Source organism: Coloeus monedula (assembly GCF_965178545.1).
Source record: "Coloeus monedula genome assembly, chromosome: 1".
NCBI lineage: Eukaryota > Metazoa > Chordata > Aves > Passeriformes > Corvidae > Coloeus > Coloeus monedula.
Window position 1 is genome coordinate 57,727,720 of NC_138781.1, and position 23,530 is coordinate 57,751,249.

Sequence of the window (23,530 nt, forward strand, 5' to 3'; positions counted from 1 at the left end):
GAGTGGCAGGCACGCTTCCTCTTGCAGCCTGGGCCATTCGCACAGCAGCCCAGCCGCTGCTCTGCCTTCGTTCTTATGCCCTTCGTAGCAGGTCGCGCTTTCGTTTTGCTGGAGACGAACAGTCGTCTGCTTCTCGCCCAGAGAGCGCGGTGCCGGTAGCGAAAGCCTCCAGGCTGCTGCTTCTGCCCAAACACGCCTGGCCTATGCACTTTCTCTGGCGGCGCTAGGTAGCGGCACATTCGCTCTGCCTTGTAGCCTGAATCTTAACGGAAAGCTTCTCGGCTACGTCTGGCACAGAGCACAGGTTGAGGTCAACGAGCTTCCCCAGAGCTTGCCCCCGAGGCGTGGAAACTTGGATTTGCAGCACATTCCAGGGCTCCTCTTCCTTCCTTTACAGCCTGCCCAGCGCCGTCAGATCGCCGTGCTCTCTGCCGCCGCCTTCTCGCTTCCAAGTACCAGCACGCACCTTGCAGCCGTGCAGAGAGCAAAGATGCGGATAGACGTCTCGCTCAGAAGAAGGTGCCAGGACGAAAAGATGTTCGTCCTTTCTGCTCCTCGTCGCCCGCATTGTGGTGCTGTGTTGAAAGTCTTGGCCAGCCAAAGGCTAATCTTACAGCAAGTGCTTCTCTCCTGAAGCATTTGGCTCAGTGAGAGCTACACACGCGGTTTGGACACTGTAAAGCAGCAAGAAAAATGATTGTACCTCGAGCTGAGGAAAATCCCTGCACAGAACCCTGTGCATGCGTGCGCTATACCCTCTGAAGAGCGCGACAGCTCCGAGCCATGGCTGGGCTTCACTTCTGTCCAGAGCACAGAAAGCGAAGAACGAAGCAGCCGGGCACCGGGCTCATGCACTCAGTGCACCGAATTGCATGAGCTCAGCACAAAGCTGCTTCACAAGCACAGTCAGCTGAGAATGCTCCGGCTGCTTCCGAGAGTCCGGCGCAGCCCTTGCACGCCATCACACAAGCTGGCCAGAAACAGTTTCTTACAGCCGCACTGTTGCAGAGTCCACGCGGCTTGAGCGCACGCAGAAGGAGGCGTCCAGAAAGAAGGCGTTCTTCAAGTCCCCCTTCTCTAAGCAGCCTTGAAGCTGAGCACAGCACACTGCGCCTAGGCAGCTTCTTTCTCCGAGAGACGTGCCCTCCTCACACGATGCACTCTCGCAGCTCCCTTGCCCACTTGCAGCAGCTGCTAGCAAAGAAAAAGGCTCCAGGGCTAAGAGCCACTGCTGGGCTGAACCTTCCCCTTGCCTCACGTCAAGCCCCAGAAACTGTCCTCTGCACTCGGTTTTTCCCTTCTCCACCGCATCTACCACGGGCGTCTCTGCATCTCCAAGCATGAAGCTAGCAGAATTGCTTCCAGGGAACAGTGGAAGAGAAATAGGGAGCAGCACAAGTAGCCGCAAGTTGAACTTTCTGCTTCCCACTGCTCAAGTGAATCCGCAAACAAGCGAGTGGCAGGCACGCTTCCTCTTGCAGCCTGGGCCATTCGCACAGCAGCCCAGCCGCTGCTCTGCCTTCGTTCTTATGCCCTTCGTAGCAGGTCGCGCTTTCGTTTTGCTGGAGACGAACAGTCGTCTGCTTCTCGCCCAGAGAGCGCGGTGCCGGTAGCGAAAGCCTCCAGGCTGCTGCTTCTGCCCAAACACGCCTGGCCTATGCACTTTCTCTGGCGGCGCTAGGTAGCGGCACATTCGCTCTGCCTTGTAGCCTGAATCTTAACGGAAAGCTTCTCGGCTACGTCTGGCACAGAGCACAGGTTGAGGTCAACGAGCTTCCCCAGAGCTTGCCCCCGAGGCGTGGAAACTTGGATTTGCAGCACATTCCAGGGCTCCTCTTCCTTCCTTTACAGCCTGCCCAGCGCCGTCAGATCGCCGTGCTCTCTGCCGCCGCCTTCTCGCTTCCAAGTACCAGCACGCACCTTGCAGCCGTGCAGAGAGCAAAGATGCGGATAGACGTCTCGCTCAGAAGAAGGTGCCAGGACGAAAAGATGTTCGTCCTTTCTGCTCCTCGTCGCCCGCATTGTGGTGCTGTGTTGAAAGTCTTGGCCAGCCAAAGGCTAATCTTACAGCAAGTGCTTCTCTCCTGAAGCATTTGGCTCAGTGAGAGCTACACACGCGGTTTGGACACTGTAAAGCAGCAAGAAAAATGATTGTACCTCGAGCTGAGGAAAATCCCTGCACAGAACCCTGTGCATGCGTGCGCTATACCCTCTGAAGAGCGCGACAGCTCCGAGCCATGGCTGGGCTTCACTTCTGTCCAGAGCACAGAAAGCGAAGAACGAAGCAGCCGGGCACCGGGCTCATGCACTCAGTGCACCGAATTGCATGAGCTCAGCACAAAGCTGCTTCACAAGCACAGTCAGCTGAGAATGCTTCGGCTGCTTCCGAGAGTCCGGCGCAGCCCTTGCACGCCATCACACAAGCTGGCCAGAAACAGTTTCTTACAGCCGCACTGTTGCAGAGTCCACGCGGCTTGAGCGCACGCAGAAGGAGGCGTCCAGAAAGAAGGCGTTCTTCAAGTCCCCCTTCTCTAAGCAGCCTTGAAGCTGAGCACAGCACACTGCGCCTAGGCAGCTTCTTTCTCCGAGAGACGTGCCCTCCTCACACGATGCACTCTCGCAGCTCCCTTGCCCACTTGCAGCAGCTGCTAGCAAAGAAAAAGGCTCCAGGGCTAAGAGCCACTGCTGGGCTGAACCTTCCCCTTGCCTCACGTCAAGCCCCAGAAACTGTCCTCTGCACTCGGTTTTTCCCTTCTCCACCGCATCTACCACGGGCGTCTCTGCATCTCCAAGCATGAAGCTAGCAGAATTGCTTCCAGGGAACAGTGGAAGAGAAATAGGGAGCAGCACAAGTAGCCGCAAGTTGAACTTTCTGCTTCCCACTGCTCAAGTGAATCCGCAAACAAGCGAGTGGCAGGCACGCTTCCTCTTGCAGCCTGGGCCATTCGCACAGCAGCCCAGCCGCTGCTCTGCCTTCGTTCTTATGCCCTTCGTAGCAGGTCGCGCTTTCGTTTTGCTGGAGACGAACAGTCGTCTGCTTCTCGCCCAGAGAGCGCGGTGCCGGTAGCGAAAGCCTCCAGGCTGCTGCTTCTGCCCAAACACGCCTGGCCTATGCACTTTCTCTGGCGGCGCTAGGTAGCGGCACATTCGCTCTGCCTTGTAGCCTGAATCTTAACGGAAAGCTTCTCGGCTACGTCTGGCACAGAGCACAGGTTGAGGTCAACGAGCTTCCCCAGAGCTTGCCCCCGAGGCGTGGAAACTTGGATTTGCAGCACATTCCAGGGCTCCTCTTCCTTCCTTTACAGCCTGCCCAGCGCCGTCAGATCGCCGTGCTCTCTGCCGCCGCCTTCTCGCTTCCAAGTACCAGCACGCACCTTGCAGCCGTGCAGAGAGCAAAGATGCGGATAGACGTCTCGCTCAGAAGAAGGTGCCAGGACGAAAAGATGTTCGTCCTTTCTGCTCCTCGTCGCCCGCATTGTGGTGCTGTGTTGAAAGTCTTGGCCAGCCAAAGGCTAATCTTACAGCAAGTGCTTCTCTCCTGAAGCATTTGGCTCAGTGAGAGCTACACACGCGGTTTGGACACTGTAAAGCAGCAAGAAAAATGATTGTACCTCGAGCTGAGGAAAATCCCTGCACAGAACCCTGTGCATGCGTGCGCTATACCCTCTGAAGAGCGCGACAGCTCCGAGCCATGGCTGGGCTTCACTTCTGTCCAGAGCACAGAAGGCGAAGAACGAAGCAGCCGGGCACCGGGCTCATGCACTCAGTGCACCGAATTGCATGAGCTCAGCACAAAGCTGCTTCACAAGCACAGTCAGCTGAGAATGCTCCGGCTGCTTCCGAGAGTCCGGCGCAGCCCTTGCACGCCATCACACAAGCTGGCCAGAAACAGTTTCTTACAGCCGCACTGTTGCAGAGTCCACGCGGCTTGAGCGCACGCAGAAGGAGGCGTCCAGAAAGAAGGCGTTCTTCAAGTCCCCCTTCTCTAAGCAGCCTTGAAGCTGAGCACAGCACACTGCGCCTAGGCAGCTTCTTTCTCCGAGAGACGTGCCCTCCTCACACGATGCACTCTCGCAGCTCCCTTGCCCACTTGCAGCAGCTGCTAGCAAAGAAAAAGGCTCCAGGGCTAAGAGCCACTGCTGGGCTGAACCTTCCCCTTGCCTCACGTCAAGCCCCAGAAACTGTCCTCTGCACTCGGTTTTTCCCTTCTCCACCGCATCTACCACGGGCGTCTCTGCATCTCCAAGCATGAAGCTAGCAGAATTGCTTCCAGGGAACAGTGGAAGAGAAATAGGGAGCAGCACAAGTAGCCGCAAGTTGAACTTTCTGCTTCCCACTGCTCAAGTGAATCCGCAAACAAGCGAGTGGCAGGCACGCTTCCTCTTGCAGCCTGGGCCATTCGCACAGCAGCCCAGCCGCTGCTCTGCCTTCGTTCTTATGCCCTTCGTAGCAGGTCGCGCTTTCGTTTTGCTGGAGACGAACAGTCGTCTGCTTCTCGCCCAGAGAGCGCGGTGCCGGCAGCGAAAGCCTCCAGGCTGCTGCTTCTGCCCAAACAAACACGCCTGGCCTATGCACTTTCTCTGGCGGCGCTAGGTAGCGGCACATTCGCTCTGCCTTGTAGCCTGAATCTTAACGGAAAGCTTCTCGGCTACGTCTGGCACAGAGCACAGGTTGAGGTCAACGAGCTTCCCCAGAGCTTGCCCCCGAGGCGTGGAAACTTGGATTTGCAGCACATTCCAGGGCTCCTCTTCCTTCCTTTACAGCCTGCCCAGCGCCGTCAGATCGCCGTGCTCTCTGCCGCCGCCTTCTCGCTTCCAAGTACCAGCACGCACCTTGCAGCCGTGCAGAGAGCAAAGATGCGGATAGACGTCTCGCTCAGAAGAAGGTGCCAGGACGAAAAGATGTTCGTCCTTTCTGCTCCTCGTCGCCCGCATTGTGGTGCTGTGTTGAAAGTCTTGGCCAGCCAAAGGCTAATCTTACAGCAAGTGCTTCTCTCCTGAAGCATTTGGCTCAGTGAGAGCTACACACGCGGTTTGGACACTGTAAAGCAGCAAGAAAAATGATTGTACCTCGAGCTGAGGAAAATCCCTGCACAGAACCCTGTGCATGCGTGCGCTATACCCTCTGAAGAGCGCGACAGCTCCGAGCCATGGCTGGGCTTCACTTCTGTCCAGAGCACAGAAGGCGAAGAACGAAGCAGCCGGGCACCGGGCTCATGCACTCAGTGCACCGAATTGCATGAGCTCGGCACAAAGCTGCTTCACAAGCACAGTCAGCTGAGAATGCTCCGGCTGCTTCCGAGAGTCCGGCGCAGCCCTTGCACTCCATCACACAAGCTGGCCAGAAACAGTTTCTTACAGCCGCACTGTTGCAGAGTCCACGCGGCTTGAGCGCACGCAGAAGGAGGCGTCCAGAAAGAAGGCGTTCTTCAAGTCCCCCTTCTCTAAGCAGCCTTGAAGCTGAGCACAGCACACTGCGCCTAGGCAGCTTCTTTCTCCGAGAGACGTGCCCTCCTCACACGATGCACTCTCGCAGCTCCCTTGCCCACTTGCAGCAGCTGCTAGCAAAGAAAAAGGCTCCAGGGCTAAGAGCCACTGCTGGGCTGAACCTTCCCCTTGCCTCACGTCAAGCCCCAGAAACTGTCCTCTGCACTCGGTTTTTCCCTTCTCCACCGCATCTACCACGGGCGTCTCTGCATCTCCAAGCATGAAGCTAGCAGAATTGCTTCCAGGGAACAGGGGAAGAGAAATAGGGAGCAGCACAAGTAGCCGCAAGTTGAACTTTCTGCTTCCCACTGCTCAAGTGAATCCGCAAACAAGCGAGTGGCAGGCACGCTTCCTCTTGCAGCCTGGGCCATTCGCACAGCAGCCCAGCCGCTGCTCTGCCTTCGTTCTTATGCCCTTCGTAGCAGGTCGCGCTTTCGTTTTGCTGGAGACGAACAGTCGTCTGCTTCTCGCCCAGAGAGCGCGGTGCCGGCAGCGAAAGCCTCCAGGCTGCTGCTTCTGCCCAAACAAACACGCCTGGCCTATGCACTTTCTCTGGCGGCGCTAGGTAGCGGCACATTCGCTCTGCCTTGTAGCCTGAATCTTAACGGAAAGCTTCTCGGCTACGTCTGGCACAGAGCACAGGTTGAGGTCAACGAGCTTCCCCAGAGCTTGCCCCCGAGGCGTGGAAACTTGGATTTGCAGCACATTCCAGGGCTCCTCTTCCTTCCTTTACAGCCTGCCCAGCGCCGTCAGATCGCCGTGCTCTCTGCCGCCGCCTTCTCGCTTCCAAGTACCAGCACGCACCTTGCAGCCGTGCAGAGAGCAAAGATGCGGATAGACGTCTCGCTCAGAAGAAGGTGCCAGGACGAAAAGATGTTCGTCCTTTCTGCTCCTCGTCGCCCGCATTGTGGTGCTGTGTTGAAAGTCTTGGCCAGCCAAAGGCTAATCTTACAGCAAGTGCTTCTCTCCTGAAGCATTTGGCTCAGTGAGAGCTACACACGCGGTTTGGACACTGTAAAGCAGCAAGAAAAATGATTGTACCTCGAGCTGAGGAAAATCCCTGCACAGAACCCTGTGCATGCGTGCGCTATACCCTCTGAAGAGCGCGACAGCTCCGAGCCATGGCTGGGCTTCACTTCTGTCCAGAGCACAGAAGGCGAAGAACGAAGCAGCCGGGCACCGGGCTCATGCACTCAGTGCACCGAATTGCATGAGCTCGGCACAAAGCTGCTTCACAAGCACAGTCAGCTGAGAATGCTCCGGCTGCTTCCGAGAGTCCGGCGCAGCCCTTGCACTCCATCACACAAGCTGGCCAGAAACAGTTTCTTACAGCCGCACTGTTGCAGAGTCCACGCGGCTTGAGCGCACGCAGAAGGAGGCGTCCAGAAAGAAGGCGTTCTTCAAGTCCCCCTTCTCTAAGCAGCCTTGAAGCTGAGCACAGCACACTGCGCCTAGGCAGCTTCTTTCTCCGAGAGACGTGCCCTCCTCACACGATGCACTCTCGCAGCTCCCTTGCCCACTTGCAGCAGCTGCTAGCAAAGAAAAAGGCTCCAGGGCTAAGAGCCACTGCTGGGCTGAACCTTCCCCTTGCCTCACGTCAAGCCCCAGAAACTGTCCTCTGCACTCGGTTTTTCCCTTCTCCACCGCATCTACCACGGGCGTCTCTGCATCTCCAAGCATGAAGCTAGCAGAATTGCTTCCAGGGAACAGGGGAAGAGAAATAGGGAGCAGCACAAGTAGCCGCAAGTTGAACTTTCTGCTTCCCACTGCTCAAGTGAATCCGCAAACAAGCGAGTGGCAGGCACGCTTCCTCTTGCAGCCTGGGCCATTCGCACAGCAGCCCAGCCGCTGCTCTGCCTTCGTTCTTATGCCCTTCGTAGCAGGTCGCGCTTTCGTTTTGCTGGAGACGAACAGTCGTCTGCTTCTCGCCCAGAGAGCGCGGTGCCGGCAGCGAAAGCCTCCAGGCTGCTGCTTCTGCCCAAACAAACACGCCTGGCCTATGCACTTTCTCTGGCGGCGCTAGGTAGCGGCACATTCGCTCTGCCTTGTAGCCTGAATCTTAACGGAAAGCTTCTCGGCTACGTCTGGCACAGAGCACAGGTTGAGGTCAACGAGCTTCCCCAGAGCTTGCCCCCGAGGCGTGGAAACTTGGATTTGCAGCACATTCCAGGGCTCCTCTTCCTTCCTTTACAGCCTGCCCAGCGCCGTCAGATCGCCGTGCTCTCTGCCGCCGCCTTCTCGCTTCCAAGTACCAGCACGCACCTTGCAGCCGTGCAGAGAGCAAAGATGCGGATAGACGTCTCGCTCAGAAGAAGGTGCCAGGACGAAAAGATGTTCGTCCTTTCTGCTCCTCGTCGCCCGCATTGTGGTGCTGTGTTGAAAGTCTTGGCCAGCCAAAGGCTAATCTTACAGCAAGTGCTTCTCTCCTGAAGCATTTGGCTCAGTGAGAGCTACACACGCGGTTTGGACACTGTAAAGCAGCAAGAAAAATGATTGTACCTCGAGCTGAGGAAAATCCCTGCACAGAACCCTGTGCATGCGTGCGCTATACCCTCTGAAGAGCGCGACAGCTCCGAGCCATGGCTGGGCTTCACTTCTGTCCAGAGCACAGAAGGCGAAGAACGAAGCAGCCGGGCACCGGGCTCATGCACTCAGTGCACCGAATTGCATGAGCTCGGCACAAAGCTGCTTCACAAGCACAGTCAGCTGAGAATGCTCCGGCTGCTTCCGAGAGTCCGGCGCAGCCCTTGCACTCCATCACACAAGCTGGCCAGAAACAGTTTCTTACAGCCGCACTGTTGCAGAGTCCACGCGGCTTGAGCGCACGCAGAAGGAGGCGTCCAGAAAGAAGGCGTTCTTCAAGTCCCCCTTCTCTAAGCAGCCTTGAAGCTGAGCACAGCACACTGCGCCTAGGCAGCTTCTTTCTCCGAGAGACGTGCCCTCCTCACACGATGCACTCTCGCAGCTCCCTTGCCCACTTGCAGCAGCTGCTAGCAAAGAAAAAGGCTCCAGGGCTAAGAGCCACTGCTGGGCTGAACCTTCCCCTTGCCTCACGTCAAGCCCCAGAAACTGTCCTCTGCACTCGGTTTTTCCCTTCTCCACCGCATCTACCACGGGCGTCTCTGCATCTCCAAGCATGAAGCTAGCAGAATTGCTTCCAGGGAACAGGGGAAGAGAAATAGGGAGCAGCACAAGTAGCCGCAAGTTGAACTTTCTGCTTCCCACTGCTCAAGTGAATCCGCAAACAAGCGAGTGGCAGGCACGCTTCCTCTTGCAGCCTGGGCCATTCGCACAGCAGCCCAGCCGCTGCTCTGCCTTCGTTCTTATGCCCTTCGTAGCAGGTCGCGCTTTCGTTTTGCTGGAGACGAACAGTCGTCTGCTTCTCGCCCAGAGAGCGCGGTGCCGGCAGCGAAAGCCTCCAGGCTGCTGCTTCTGCCCAAACACGCCTGGCCTATGCACTTTCTCTGGCGGCGCTAGGTAGCGGCACATTCGCTCTGCCTTGTAGCCTGAATCTTAACGGAAAGCTTCTCGGCTACGTCTGGCACAGAGCACAGGTTGAGGTCAACGAGCTTCCCCAGAGCTTGCCCCCGAGGCGTGGAAACTTGGATTTGCAGCACATTCCAGGGCTACTCTTCCTTCCTTTACAGCCTGCCCAGCGCCGTCAGATCGCCGTGCTCTCTGCCGCCGCCTTCTCGCTTCCAAGTACCAGCACGCACCTTGCAGCCGTGCAGAGAGCAAAGATGCGGATAGACGTCTCGCTCAGAAGAAGGTGCCAGGACGAAAAGATGTTCGTCCTTTCTGCTCCTCGTCGCCCGCATTGTGGTGCTGTGTTGAAAGTCTTGGCCAGCCAAAGGCTAATCTTACAGCAAGTGCTTCTCTCCTGAAGCATTTGGCTCAGTGAGAGCTACACACGCAGTTTGGACACTGTAAAGCAGCAAGAAAAATGATTGTACCTCGAGCTGAGGAAAATCCCTGCACAGAACCTTGTGCATGCGTGCGCTATACCCTCTGAAGAGCGCGACAGCTCCGAGCCATGGCTGGGCTTCACTTCTGTCCAGAGCACAGAAGGCGAAGAACGAAGCAGCCGGGCACCGGGCTCATGCACTCAGTGCACCGAATTGCATGAGCTCGGCACAAAGCTGCTTCACAAGCACAGTCAGCTGAGAATGCTCCGGCTGCTTCCGAGAGTCCGGCGCAGCCCTTGCACTCCATCACACAAGCTGGCCAGAAACAGTTTCTTACAGCCGCACTGTTGCAGAGTCCACGCGGCTTGAGCGCACGCAGAAGGAGGCGTCCAGAAAGAAGGCGTTCTTCAAGTCCCCCTTCTCTAAGCAGCCTTGAAGCTGAGCACAGCACACTGCGCCTAGGCAGCTTCTTTCTCCGAGAGACGTGCCCTCCTCACACGATGCACTCTCGCAGCTCCCTTGCCCACTTGCAGCAGCTGCTAGCAAAGAAAAAGGCTCCAGGGCTAAGAGCCACTGCTGGGCTGAACCTTCCCCTTGCCTCACGTCAAGCCCCAGAAACTGTCCTCTGCACTCGGTTTTTCCCTTCTCCACCGCATCTACCACGGGCGTCTCTGCATCTCCAAGCATGAAGCTAGCAGAATTGCTTCCAGGGAACAGGGGAAGAGAAATAGGGAGCAGCACAAGTAGCCGCAAGTTGAACTTTCTGCTTCCCACTGCTCAAGTGAATCCGCAAACAAGCGAGTGGCAGGCACGCTTCCTCTTGCAGCCTGGGCCATTCGCACAGCAGCCCAGCCGCTGCTCTGCCTTCGTTCTTATGCCCTTCGTAGCAGGTCGCGCTTTCGTTTTGCTGGAGACGAACAGTCGTCTGCTTCTCGCCCAGAGAGCGCGGTGCCGGCAGCGAAAGCCTCCAGGCTGCTGCTTCTGCAAACAAACACGCCTGGCCTATGCACTTTCTCTGGCGGCGCTAGGTAGCGGCACATTCGCTCTGCCTTGTAGCCTGAATCTTAACGGAAAGCTTCTCGGCTACGTCTGGCACAGAGCACAGGTTGAGGTCAACGAGCTTCCCCAGAGCTTGCCCCCGAGGCGTGGAAACTTGGATTTGCAGCACATTCCAGGGCTCCTCTTCCTTCCTTTACAGCCTGCCCAGCGCCGTCAGATCGCCGTGCTCTCTGCCGCCGCCTTCTCGCTTCCAAGTACCAGCACGCACCTTGCAGCCGTGCAGAGAGCAAAGATGCGGATAGACGTCTCGCTCAGAAGAAGGTGCCAGGACGAAAAGATGTTCGTCCTTTCTGCTCCTCGTCGCCCGCATTGTGGTGCTGTGTTGAAAGTCTTGGCCAGCCAAAGGCTAATCTTACAGCAAGTGCTTCTCTCCTGAAGCATTTGGCTCAGTGAGAGCTACACACGCGGTTTGGACACTGTAAAGCAGCAAGAAAAATGATTGTACCTCGAGCTGAGGAAAATCCCTGCACAGAACCCTGTGCATGCGTGCGCTATACCCTCTGAAGAGCGCGACAGCTCCGAGCCATGGCTGGGCTTCACTTCTGTCCAGAGCACAGAAGGCGAAGAACGAAGCAGCCGGGCACCGGGCTCATGCACTCAGTGCACCGAATTGCATGAGCTCGGCACAAAGCTGCTTCACAAGCACAGTCAGCTGAGAATGCTCCGGCTGCTTCCGAGAGTCCGGCGCAGCCCTTGCACTCCATCACACAAGCTGGCCAGAAACAGTTTCTTACAGCCGCACTGTTGCAGAGTCCACGCGGCTTGAGCGCACGCAGAAGGAGGCGTCCAGAAAGAAGGCGTTCTTCAAGTCCCCCTTCTCTAAGCAGCCTTGAAGCTGAGCACAGCACACTGCGCCTAGGCAGCTTCTTTCTCCGAGAGACGTGCCCTCCTCACACGATGCACTCTCGCAGCTCCCTTGCCCACTTGCAGCAGCTGCTAGCAAAGAAAAAGGCTCCAGGGCTAAGAGCCACTGCTGGGCTGAACCTTCCCCTTGCCTCACGTCAAGCCCCAGAAACTGTCCTCTGCACTCGGTTTTTCCCTTCTCCACCGCATCTACCACGGGCGTCTCTGCATCTCCAAGCATGAAGCTAGCAGAATTGCTTCCAGGGAACAGGGGAAGAGAAATAGGGAGCAGCACAAGTAGCCGCAAGTTGAACTTTCTGCTTCCCACTGCTCAAGTGAATCCGCAAACAAGCGAGTGGCAGGCACGCTTCCTCTTGCAGCCTGGGCCATTCGCACAGCAGCCCAGCCGCTGCTCTGCCTTCGTTCTTATGCCCTTCGTAGCAGGTCGCGCTTTCGTTTTGCTGGAGACGAACAGTCGTCTGCTTCTCGCCCAGAGAGCGCGGTGCCGGCAGCGAAAGCCTCCAGGCTGCTGCTTCTGCCCAAACAAACACGCCTGGCCTATGCACTTTCTCTGGCGGCGCTAGGTAGCGGCACATTCGCTCTGCCTTGTAGCCTGAATCTTAACGGAAAGCTTCTCGGCTACGTCTGGCACAGAGCACAGGTTGAGGTCAACGAGCTTCCCCAGAGCTTGCCCCCGAGGCGTGGAAACTTGGATTTGCAGCACATTCCAGGGCTCCTCTTCCTTCCTTTACAGCCTGCCCAGCGCCGTCAGATCGCCGTGCTCTCTGCCGCCGCCTTCTCGCTTCCAAGTACCAGCACGCACCTTGCAGCCGTGCAGAGAGCAAAGATGCGGATAGACGTCTCGCTCAGAAGAAGGTGCCAGGACGAAAAGATGTTCGTCCTTTCTGCTCCTCGTCGCCCGCATTGTGGTGCTGTGTTGAAAGTCTTGGCCAGCCAAAGGCTAATCTTACAGCAAGTGCTTCTCTCCTGAAGCATTTGGCTCAGTGAGAGCTACACACGCGGTTTGGACACTGTAAAGCAGCAAGAAAAATGATTGTACCTCGAGCTGAGGAAAATCCCTGCACAGAACCCTGTGCATGCGTGCGCTATACCCTCTGAAGAGCGCGACAGCTCCGAGCCATGGCTGGGCTTCACTTCTGTCCAGAGCACAGAAGGCGAAGAACGAAGCAGCCGGGCACCGGGCTCATGCACTCAGTGCACCGAATTGCATGAGCTCGGCACAAAGCTGCTTCACAAGCACAGTCAGCTGAGAATGCTCCGGCTGCTTCCGAGAGTCCGGCGCAGCCCTTGCACTCCATCACACAAGCTGGCCAGAAACAGTTTCTTACAGCCGCACTGTTGCAGAGTCCACGCGGCTTGAGCGCACGCAGAAGGAGGCGTCCAGAAAGAAGGCGTTCTTCAAGTCCCCCTTCTCTAAGCAGCCTTGAAGCTGAGCACAGCACACTGCGCCTAGGCAGCTTCTTTCTCCGAGAGACGTGCCCTCCTCACACGATGCACTCTCGCAGCTCCCTTGCCCACTTGCAGCAGCTGCTAGCAAAGAAAAAGGCTCCAGGGCTAAGAGCCACTGCTGGGCTGAACCTTCCCCTTGCCTCACGTCAAGCCCCAGAAACTGTCCTCTGCACTCGGTTTTTCCCTTCTCCACCGCATCTACCACGGGCGTCTCTGCATCTCCAAGCATGAAGCTAGCAGAATTGCTTCCAGGGAACAGGGGAAGAGAAATAGGGAGCAGCACAAGTAGCCGCAAGTTGAACTTTCTGCTTCCCACTGCTCAAGTGAATCCGCAAACAAGCGAGTGGCAGGCACGCTTCCTCTTGCAGCCTGGGCCATTCGCACAGCAGCCCAGCCGCTGCTCTGCCTTCGTTCTTATGCCCTTCGTAGCAGGTCGCGCTTTCGTTTTGCTGGAGACGAACAGTCGTCTGCTTCTCGCCCAGAGAGCGCGGTGCCGGCAGCGAAAGCCTCCAGGCTGCTGCTTCTGCCCAAACAAACACGCCTGGCCTATGCACTTTCTCTGGCGGCGCTAGGTAGCGGCACATTCGCTCTGCCTTGTAGCCTGAATCTTAACGGAAAGCTTCTCGGCTACGTCTGGCACAGAGCACAGGTTGAGGTCAACGAGCTTCCCCAGAGCTTGCCCCCGAGGCGTGGAAACTTGGATTTGCAGCACATTCCAGGGCTCCTCTTCCTTCCTTTACAGCCTGCCCAGCGCCGTCAGATCGCCGTGCTCTCTGCCGCCGCCTTCTCGCTTCCAAGTACCAGCACGCACCTTGCAGCCGTGCAGAGAGCAAAGATGCGGATAGACGTCTCGCTCAGAAGAAGGTGCCAGGACGAAAAGATGTTCGTCCTTTCTGCTCCTCGTCGCCCGCATTGTGGTGCTGTGTTGAAAGTCTTGGCCAGCCAAAGGCTAATCTTACAGCAAGTGCTTCTCTCCTGAAGCATTTGGCTCAGTGAGAGCTACACACGCGGTTTGGACACTGTAAAGCAGCAAGAAAAATGATTGTACCTCGAGCTGAGGAAAATCCCTGCACAGAACCCTGTGCATGCGTGCGCTATACCCTCTGAAGAGCGCGACAGCTCCGAGCCATGGCTGGGCTTCACTTCTGTCCAGAGCACAGAAGGCGAAGAACGAAGCAGCCGGGCACCGGGCTCATGCACTCAGTGCACCGAATTGCATGAGCTCGGCACAAAGCTGCTTCACAAGCACAGTCAGCTGAGAATGCTCCGGCTGCTTCCGAGAGTCCGGCGCAGCCCTTGCACTCCATCACACAAGCTGGCCAGAAACAGTTTCTTACAGCCGCACTGTTGCAGAGTCCACGCGGCTTGAGCGCACGCAGAAGGAGGCGTCCAGAAAGAAGGCGTTCTTCAAGTCCCCCTTCTCTAAGCAGCCTTGAAGCTGAGCACAGCACACTGCGCCTAGGCAGCTTCTTTCTCCGAGAGACGTGCCCTCCTCACACGATGCACTCTCGCAGCTCCCTTGCCCACTTGCAGCAGCTGCTAGCAAAGAAAAAGGCTCCAGGGCTAAGAGCCACTGCTGGGCTGAACCTTCCCCTTGCCTCACGTCAAGCCCCAGAAACTGTCCTCTGCACTCGGTTTTTCCCTTCTCCACCGCATCTACCACGGGCGTCTCTGCATCTCCAAGCATGAAGCTAGCAGAATTGCTTCCAGGGAACAGGGGAAGAGAAATAGGGAGCAGCACAAGTAGCCGCAAGTTGAACTTTCTGCTTCCCACTGCTCAAGTGAATCCGCAAACAAGCGAGTGGCAGGCACGCTTCCTCTTGCAGCCTGGGCCATTCGCACAGCAGCCCAGCCGCTGCTCTGCCTTCGTTCTTATGCCCTTCGTAGCAGGTCGCGCTTTCGTTTTGCTGGAGACGAACAGTCGTCTGCTTCTCGCCCAGAGAGCGCGGTGCCGGCAGCGAAAGCCTCCAGGCTGCTGCTTCTGCCCAAACACGCCTGGCCTATGCACTTTCTCTGGCGGCGCTAGGTAGCGGCACATTCGCTCTGCCTTGTAGCCTGAATCTTAACGGAAAGCTTCTCGGCTACGTCTGGCACAGAGCACAGGTTGAGGTCAACGAGCTTCCCCAGAGCTTGCCCCCGAGGCGTGGAAACTTGGATTTGCAGCACATTCCAGGGCTACTCTTCCTTCCTTTACAGCCTGCCCAGCGCCGTCAGATCGCCGTGCTCTCTGCCGCCGCCTTCTCGCTTCCAAGTACCAGCACGCACCTTGCAGCCGTGCAGAGAGCAAAGATGCGGATAGACGTCTCGCTCAGAAGAAGGTGCCAGGACGAAAAGATGTTCGTCCTTTCTGCTCCTCGTCGCCCGCATTGTGGTGCTGTGTTGAAAGTCTTGGCCAGCCAAAGGCTAATCTTACAGCAAGTGCTTCTCTCCTGAAGCATTTGGCTCAGTGAGAGCTACACACGCAGTTTGGACACTGTAAAGCAGCAAGAAAAATGATTGTACCTCGAGCTGAGGAAAATCCCTGCACAGAACCTTGTGCATGCGTGCGCTATACCCTCTGAAGAGCGCGACAGCTCCGAGCCATGGCTGGGCTTCACTTCTGTCCAGAGCACAGAAGGCGAAGAACGAAGCAGCCGGGCACCGGGCTCATGCACTCAGTGCACCGAATTGCATGAGCTCGGCACAAAGCTGCTTCACAAGCACAGTCAGCTGAGAATGCTCCGGCTGCTTCCGAGAGTCCGGCGCAGCCCTTGCACTCCATCACACAAGCTGGCCAGAAACAGTTTCTTACAGCCGCACTGTTGCAGAGTCCACGCGGCTTGAGCGCACGCAGAAGGAGGCGTCCAGAAAGAAGGCGTTCTTCAAGTCCCCCTTCTCTAAGCAGCCTTGAAGCTGAGCACAGCACACTGCGCCTAGGCAGCTTCTTTCTCCGAGAGACGTGCCCTCCTCACACGATGCACTCTCGCAGCTCCCTTGCCCACTTGCAGCAGCTGCTAGCAAAGAAAAAGGCTCCAGGGCTAAGAGCCACTGCTGGGCTGAACCTTCCCCTTGCCTCACGTCAAGCCCCAGAAACTGTCCTCTGCACTCGGTTTTTCCCTTCTCCACCGCATCTACCACGGGCGTCTCTGCATCTCCAAGCATGAAGCTAGCAGAATTGCTTCCAGGGAACAGGGGAAGAGAAATAGGGAGCAGCACAAGTAGCCGCAAGTTGAACTTTCTGCTTCCCACTGCTCAAGTGAATCCGCAAACAAGCGAGTGGCAGGCACGCTTCCTCTTGCAGCCTGGGCCATTCGCACAGCAGCCCAGCCGCTGCTCTGCCTTCGTTCTTATGCCCTTCGTAGCAGGTCGCGCTTTCGTTTTGCTGGAGACGAACAGTCGTCTGCTTCTCGCCCAGAGAGCGCGGTGCCGGCAGCGAAAGCCTCCAGGCTGCTGCTTCTGCCCAAACAAACACGCCTGGCCTATGCACTTTCTCTGGCGGCGCTAGGTAGCGGCACATTCGCTCTGCCTTGTAGCCTGAATCTTAACGGAAAGCTTCTCGGCTACGTCTGGCACAGAGCACAGGTTGAGGTCAACGAGCTTCCCCAGAGCTTGCCCCCGAGGCGTGGAAACTTGGATTTGCAGCACATTCCAGGGCTCCTCTTCCTTCCTTTACAGCCTGCCCAGCGCCGTCAGATCGCCGTGCTCTCTGCCGCCGCCTTCTCGCTTCCAAGTACCAGCACGCACCTTGCAGCCGTGCAGAGAGCAAAGATGCGGATAGACGTCTCGCTCAGAAGAAGGTGCCAGGACGAAAAGATGTTCGTCCTTTCTGCTCCTCGTCGCCCGCATTGTGGTGCTGTGTTGAAAGTCTTGGCCAGCCAAAGGCTAATCTTACAGCAAGTGCTTCTCTCCTGAAGCATTTGGCTCAGTGAGAGCTACACACGCGGTTTGGACACTGTAAAGCAGCAAGAAAAATGATTGTACCTCGAGCTGAGGAAAATCCCTGCACAGAACCCTGTGCATGCGTGCGCTATACCCTCTGAAGAGCGCGACAGCTCCGAGCCATGGCTGGGCTTCACTTCTGTCCAGAGCACAGAAGGCGAAGAACGAAGCAGCCGGGCACCGGGCTCATGCACTCAGTGCACCGAATTGCATGAGCTCGGCACAAAGCTGCTTCACAAGCACAGTCAGCTGAGAATGCTCCGGCTGCTTCCGAGAGTCCGGCGCAGCCCTTGCACTCCATCACACAAGCTGGCCAGAAACAGTTTCTTACAGCCGCACTGTTGCAGAGTCCACGCGGCTTGAGCGCACGCAGAAGGAGGCGTCCAGAAAGAAGGCGTTCTTCAAGTCCCCCTTCTCTAAGCAGCCTTGAAGCTGAGCACAGCACACTGCGCCTAGGCAGCTTCTTTCTCCGAGAGACGTGCCCTCCTCACACGATGCACTCTCGCAGCTCCCTTGCCCACTTGCAGCAGCTGCTAGCAAAGAAAAAGGCTCCAGGGCTAAGAGCCACTGCTGGGCTGAACCTTCCCCTTGCCTCACGTCAAGCCCCAGAAACTGTCCTCTGCACTCGGTTTTTCCCTTCTCCACCGCATCTACCACGGGCGTCTCTGCATCTCCAAGCATGAAGCTAGCAGAATTGCTTCCAGGGAACAGGGGAAGAGAAATAGGGAGCAGCACAAGTAGCCGCAAGTTGAACTTTCTGCTTCCCACTGCTCAAGTGAATCCGCAAACAAGCGAGTGGCAGGCACGCTTCCTCTTGCAGCCTGGGCCATTCGCACAGCAGCCCAGCCGCTGCTCTGCCTTCGTTCTTATGCCCTTCGTAGCAGGTCGCGCTTTCGTTTTGCTGGAGACGAACAGTCGTCTGCTTCTCGCCCAGAGAGCGCGGTGCCGGCAGCGAAAGCCTCCAGGCTGCTGCTTCTGCCCAAACAAACACGCCTGGCCTATGCACTTTCTCTGGCGGCGCTAGGTAGCGGCACATTCGCTCTGCCTTGTAGCCTGAATCTTAACGGAAAGCTTCTCGGCTACGTCTGGCACAGAGCACAGGTTGAGGTCAACGAGCTTCCCCAGAGCTTGCCCCCGAGGCGTGGAAACTTGGATTTGCAGCACATTCCAGGGCTCCTCTTCCTTCCTTTACAGCCTGCCCAGCGCCGTCAGATCGCCGTGCTCTCTGCCGCCGCCTTCTCGCTTCCAAGTACCAGCACGCACCTTGCAGCCGTGCAGAGAGCAAAGATGCGGATAGACGTCTCGCTCAGAAGAAGGTGCCAGGACGAAAAGATGTTCGTCCTTTCTGCTCCTCGTCGCCCGCATTGTGGTGCTGTGTTGAAAGTCTTGGCCAGCCAAAGGCTAATCTTACAGCAAGTGCTTCTCTCCTGAAGCATTTGGCTCAGTGAGAGCTACACACGCGGTTTGGACACTGTAAAGCAGCAAGAAAAATGATTGTACCTCGAGCTGAGGAAAATCCCTGCACAGAACCCTGTGCATGCGTGCGCTATACCCTCTGAAGAGCGCGACAGCTCCGAGCCATGGCTGGGCTTCACTTCTGTCCAGAGCACAGAAGGCGAAGAACGAAGCAGCCGGGCACCGGGCTCATGCACTCAGTGCACCGAATTGCATGAGCTCGGCACAAAGCTGCTTCACAAGCACAGTCAGCTGAGAATGCTCCGGCTGCTTCCGAGAGTCCGGCGCAGCCCTTGCACTCCATCACACAAGCTGGCCAGAAACAGTTTCTTACAGCCGCACTGTTGCAGAGTCCACGCGGCTTGAGCGCACGCAGAAGGAGGCGTCCAGAAAGAAGGCGTTCTTCAAGTCCCCCTTCTCTAAGCAGCCTTGAAGCTGAGCACAGCACACTGCGCCTAGGCAGCTTCTTTCTCCGAGAGACGTGCCCTCCTCACACGATGCACTCTCGCAGCTCCCTTGCCCACTTGCAGCAGCTGCTAGCAAAGAAAAAGGCTCCAGGGCTAAGAGCCACTGCTGGGCTGAACCTTCCCCTTGCCTCACGTCAAGCCCCAGAAACTGTCCTCTGCACTCGGTTTTTCCCTTCTCCACCGCATCTACCACGGGCGTCTCTGCATCTCCAAGCATGAAGCTAGCAGAATTGCTTCCAGGGAACAGGGGAAGAGAAATAGGGAGCAGCACAAGTAGCCGCAAGTTGAACTTTCTGCTTCCCACTGCTCAAGTGAATCCGCAAACAAGCGAGTGGCAGGCACGCTTCCTCTTGCAGCCTGGGCCATTCGCACAGCAGCCCAGCCGCTGCTCTGCCTTCGTTCTTATGCCCTTCGTAGCAGGTCGCGCTTTCGTTTTGCTGGAGACGAACAGTCGTCTGCTTCTCGCCCAGAGAGCGCGGTGCCGGCAGCGAAAGCCTCCAGGCTGCTGCTTCTGCCCAAACAAACACGCCTGGCCTATGCACTTTCTCTGGCGGCGCTAGGTAGCGGCACATTCGCTCTGCCTTGTAGCCTGAATCTTAACGGAAAGCTTCTCGGCTACGTCTGGCACAGAGCACAGGTTGAGGTCAACGAGCTTCCCCAGAGCTTGCCCCCGAGGCGTGGAAACTTGGATTTGCAGCACATTCCAGGGCTCCTCTTCCTTCCTTTACAGCCTGCCCAGCGCCGTCAGATCGCCGTGCTCTCTGCCGCCGCCTTCTCGCTTCCAAGTACCAGCACGCACCTTGCAGCCGTGCAGAGAGCAAAGATGCGGATAGACGTCTCGCTCAGAAGAAGGTGCCAGGACGAAAAGATGTTCGTCCTTTCTGCTCCTCGTCGCCCGCATTGTGGTGCTGTGTTGAAAGTCTTGGCCAGCCAAAGGCTAATCTTACAGCAAGTGCTTCTCTCCTGAAGCATTTGGCTCAGTGAGAGCTACACACGCGGTTTGGACACTGTAAAGCAGCAAGAAAAATGATTGTACCTCGAGCTGAGGAAAATCCCTGCACAGAACCTTGTGCATGCGTGCGCTATACCCTCTGAAGAGCGCGACAGCTCCGAGCCATGGCTGGGCTTCACTTCTGTCCAGAGCACAGAAGGCGAAGAACGAAGCAGCCGGGCACCGGGCTCATGCACTCAGTGCACCGAATTGCATGAGCTCGGCACAAAGCTGCTTCACAAGCACAGTCAGCTGAGAATGCTCCGGCTGCTTCCGAGAGTCCGGCGCAGCCCTTGCACTCCATCACACAAGCTGGCCAGAAACAGTTTCTTACAGCCGCACTGTTGCAGAGTCCACGCGGCTTGAGCGCACGCAGAAGGAGGCGTCCAGAAAGAAGGCGTTCTTCAAGTCCCCCTTCTCTAAGCAGCCTTGAAGCTGAGCACAGCACACTGCGCCTAGGCAGCTTCTTTCTCCGAGAGACGTGCCCTCCTCACACGATGCACTCTCGCAGCTCCCTTGCCCACTTGCAGCAGCTGCTAGCAAAGAAAAAGGCTCCAGGGCTAAGAGCCACTGCTGGGCTGAACCTTCCCCTTGCCTCACGTCAAGCCCCAGAAACTGTCCTCTGCACTCGGTTTTTCCCTTCTCCACCGCATCTACCACGGGCGTCTCTGCATCTCCAAGCATGAAGCTAGCAGAATTGCTTCCAGGGAACAGGGGAAGAGAAATAGGGAGCAGCACAAGTAGCCGCAAGTTGAACTTTCTGCTTCCCACTGCTCAAGTGAATCCGCAAACAAGCGAGTGGCAGGCACGCTTCCTCTTGCAGCCTGGGCCATTCGCACAGCAGCCCAGCCGCTGCTCTGCCTTCGTTCTTATGCCCTTCGTAGCAGGTCGCGCTTTCGTTTTGCTGGAGACGAACAGTCGTCTGCTTCTCGCCCAGAGAGCGCGGTGCCGGCAGCGAAAGCCTCCAGGCTGCTGCTTCTGCCCAAACAAACACGCCTGGCCTATGCACTTTCTCTGGCGGCGCTAGGTAGCGGCACATTCGCTCTGCCTTGTAGCCTGAATCTTAACGGAAAGCTTCTCGGCTACGTCTGGCACAGAGCACAGGTTGAGGTCAACGAGCTTCCCCAGAGCTTGCCCCCGAGGCGTGGAAACTTGGATTTGCAGCACATTCCAGGGCTCCTCTTCCTTCCTTTACAGCCTGCCCAGCGCCGTCAGATCGCCGTGCTCTCTGCCGCCGCCTTCTCGCTTCCAAGTACCAGCACGCACCTTGCAGCCGTGCAGAGAGCAAAGATGCGGATAGACGTCTCGCTCAGAAGAAGGTGCCAGGACGAAAAGATGTTCGTCCTTTCTGCTCCTCGTCGCCCGCATTGTGGTGCTGTGTTGAAAGTCTTGGCCAGCCAAAGGCTAATCTTACAGCAAGTGCTTCTCTCCTGAAGCATTTGGCTCAGTGAGAGCTACACACGCGGTTTGGACACTGTAAAGCAGCAAGAAAAATGATTGTACCTCGAGCTGAGGAAAATCCCTGCACAGAACCCTGTGCATGCGTGCGCTATACCCTCTGAAGAGCGCGACAGCTCCGAGCCATGGCTGGGCTTCACTTCTGTCCAGAGCACAGAAGGCGAAGAACGAAGCAGCCGGGCACCGGGCTCATGCACTCAGTGCACCGAATTGCATGAGCTCGGCACAAAGCTGCTTCACAAGCACAGTCAGCTGAGAATGCTCCGGCTGCTTCCGAGAGTCCGGCGCAGCCCTTGCACTCCATCACACAAGCTGGCCAGAAACAGTTTCTTACAGCCGCACTGTTGCAGAGTCCACGCGGCTTGAGCGCACGCAGAAGGAGGCGTCCAGAAAGAAGGCGTTCTTCAAGTCCCCCTTCTCTAAGCAGCCTTGAAGCTGAGCACAGCACACTGCGCCTAGGCAGCTTCTTTCTCCGAGAGACGTGCCCTCCTCACACGATGCACTCTCGCAGCTCCCTTGCCCACTTGCAGCAGCTGCTAGCAAAGAAAAAGGCTCCAGGGCTAAGAGCCACTGCTGGGCTGAACCTTCCCCTTGCCTCACGTCAAGCCCCAGAAACTGTCCTCTGCACTCGGTTTTTCCCTTCTCCACCGCATCTACCACGGGCGTCTCTGCATCTCCAAGCATGAAGCTAGCAGAATTGCTTCCAGGGAACAGGGGAAGAGAAATAGGGAGCAGCACAAGTAGCCGCAAGTTGAACTTTCTGCTTCCCACTGCTCAAGTGAATCCGCAAACAAGCGAGTGGCAGGCACGCTTCCTCTTGCAGCCTGGGCCATTCGCACAGCAGCCCAGCCGCTGCTCTGCCTTCGTTCTTATGCCCTTCGTAGCAGGTCGCGCTTTCGTTTTGCTGGAGACGAACAGTCGTCTGCTTCTCGCCCAGAGAGCGCGGTGCCGGCAGCGAAAGCCTCCAGGCTGCTGCTTCTGCCCAAACAAACACGCCTGGCCTATGCACTTTCTCTGGCGGCGCTAGGTAGCGGCACATTCGCTCTGCCTTGTAGCCTGAATCTTAACGGAAAGCTTCTCGGCTACGTCTGGCACAGAGCACAGGTTGAGGTCAACGAGCTTCCCCAGAGCTTGCCCCCGAGGCGTGGAAACTTGGATTTGCAGCACATTCCAGGGCTCCTCTTCCTTCCTTTACAGCCTGCCCAGCGCCGTCAGATCGCCGTGCTCTCTGCCGCCGCCTTCTCGCTTCCAAGTACCAGCACGCACCTTGCAGCCGTGCAGAGAGCAAAGATGCGGATAGACGTCTCGCTCAGAAGAAGGTGCCAGGACGAAAAGATGTTCGTCCTTTCTGCTCCTCGTCGCCCGCATTGTGGTGCTGTGTTGAAAGTCTTGGCCAGCCAAAGGCTAATCTTACAGCAAGTGCTTCTCTCCTGAAGCATTTGGCTCAGTGAGAGCTACACACGCGGTTTGGACACTGTAAAGCAGCAAGAAAAATGATTGTACCTCGAGCTGAGGAAAATCCCTGCACAGAACCCTGTGCATGCGTGCGCTATACCCTCTGAAGAGCGCGACAGCTCCGAGCCATGGCTGGGCTTCACTTCTGTCCAGAGCACAGAAGGCGAAGAACGAAGCAGCCGGGCACCGGGCTCATGCACTCAGTGCACCGAATTGCATGAGCTCGGCACAAAGCTGCTTCACAAGCACAGTCAGCTGAGAATGCTCCGGCTGCTTCCGAGAGTCCGGCGCAGCCCTTGCACTCCATCACACAAGCTGGCCAGAAACAGTTTCTTACAGCCGCACTGTTGCAGAGTCCACGCGGCTTGAGCGCACGCAGAAGGAGGCGTCCAGAAAGAAGGCGTTCTTCAAGTCCCCCTTCTCTAAGCAGCCTTGAAGCTGAGCACAGCACACTGCGCCTAGGCAGCTTCTTTCTCCGAGAGACGTGCCCTCCTCACACGATGCACTCTCGCAGCTCCCTTGCCCACTTGCAGCAGCTGCTAGCAAAGAAAAAGGCTCCAGGGCTAAGAGCCACTGCTGGGCTGAACCTTCCCCTTGCCTCACGTCAAGCCCCAGAAACTGTCCTCTGCACTCGGTTTTTCCCTTCTCCACCGCATCTACCACGGGCGTCTCTGCATCTCCAAGCATGAAGCTAGCAGAATTGCTTCCAGGGAACAGGGGAAGAGAAATAGGGAGCAGCACAAGTAGCCGCAAGTTGAACTTTCTGCTTCCCACTGCTCAAGTGAATCCGCAAACAAGCGAGTGGCAGGCACGCTTCCTCTTGCAGCCTGGGCCATTCGCACAGCAGCCCAGCCGCTGCTCTGCCTTCGTTCTTATGCCCTTCGTAGCAGGTCGCGCTTTCGTTTTGCTGGAGACGAACAGTCGTCTGCTTCTCGCCCAGAGAGCGCGGTGCCGGCAGCGAAAGCCTCCAGGCTGCTGCTTCTGCCCAAACACGCCTGGCCTATGCACTTTCTCTGGCGGCGC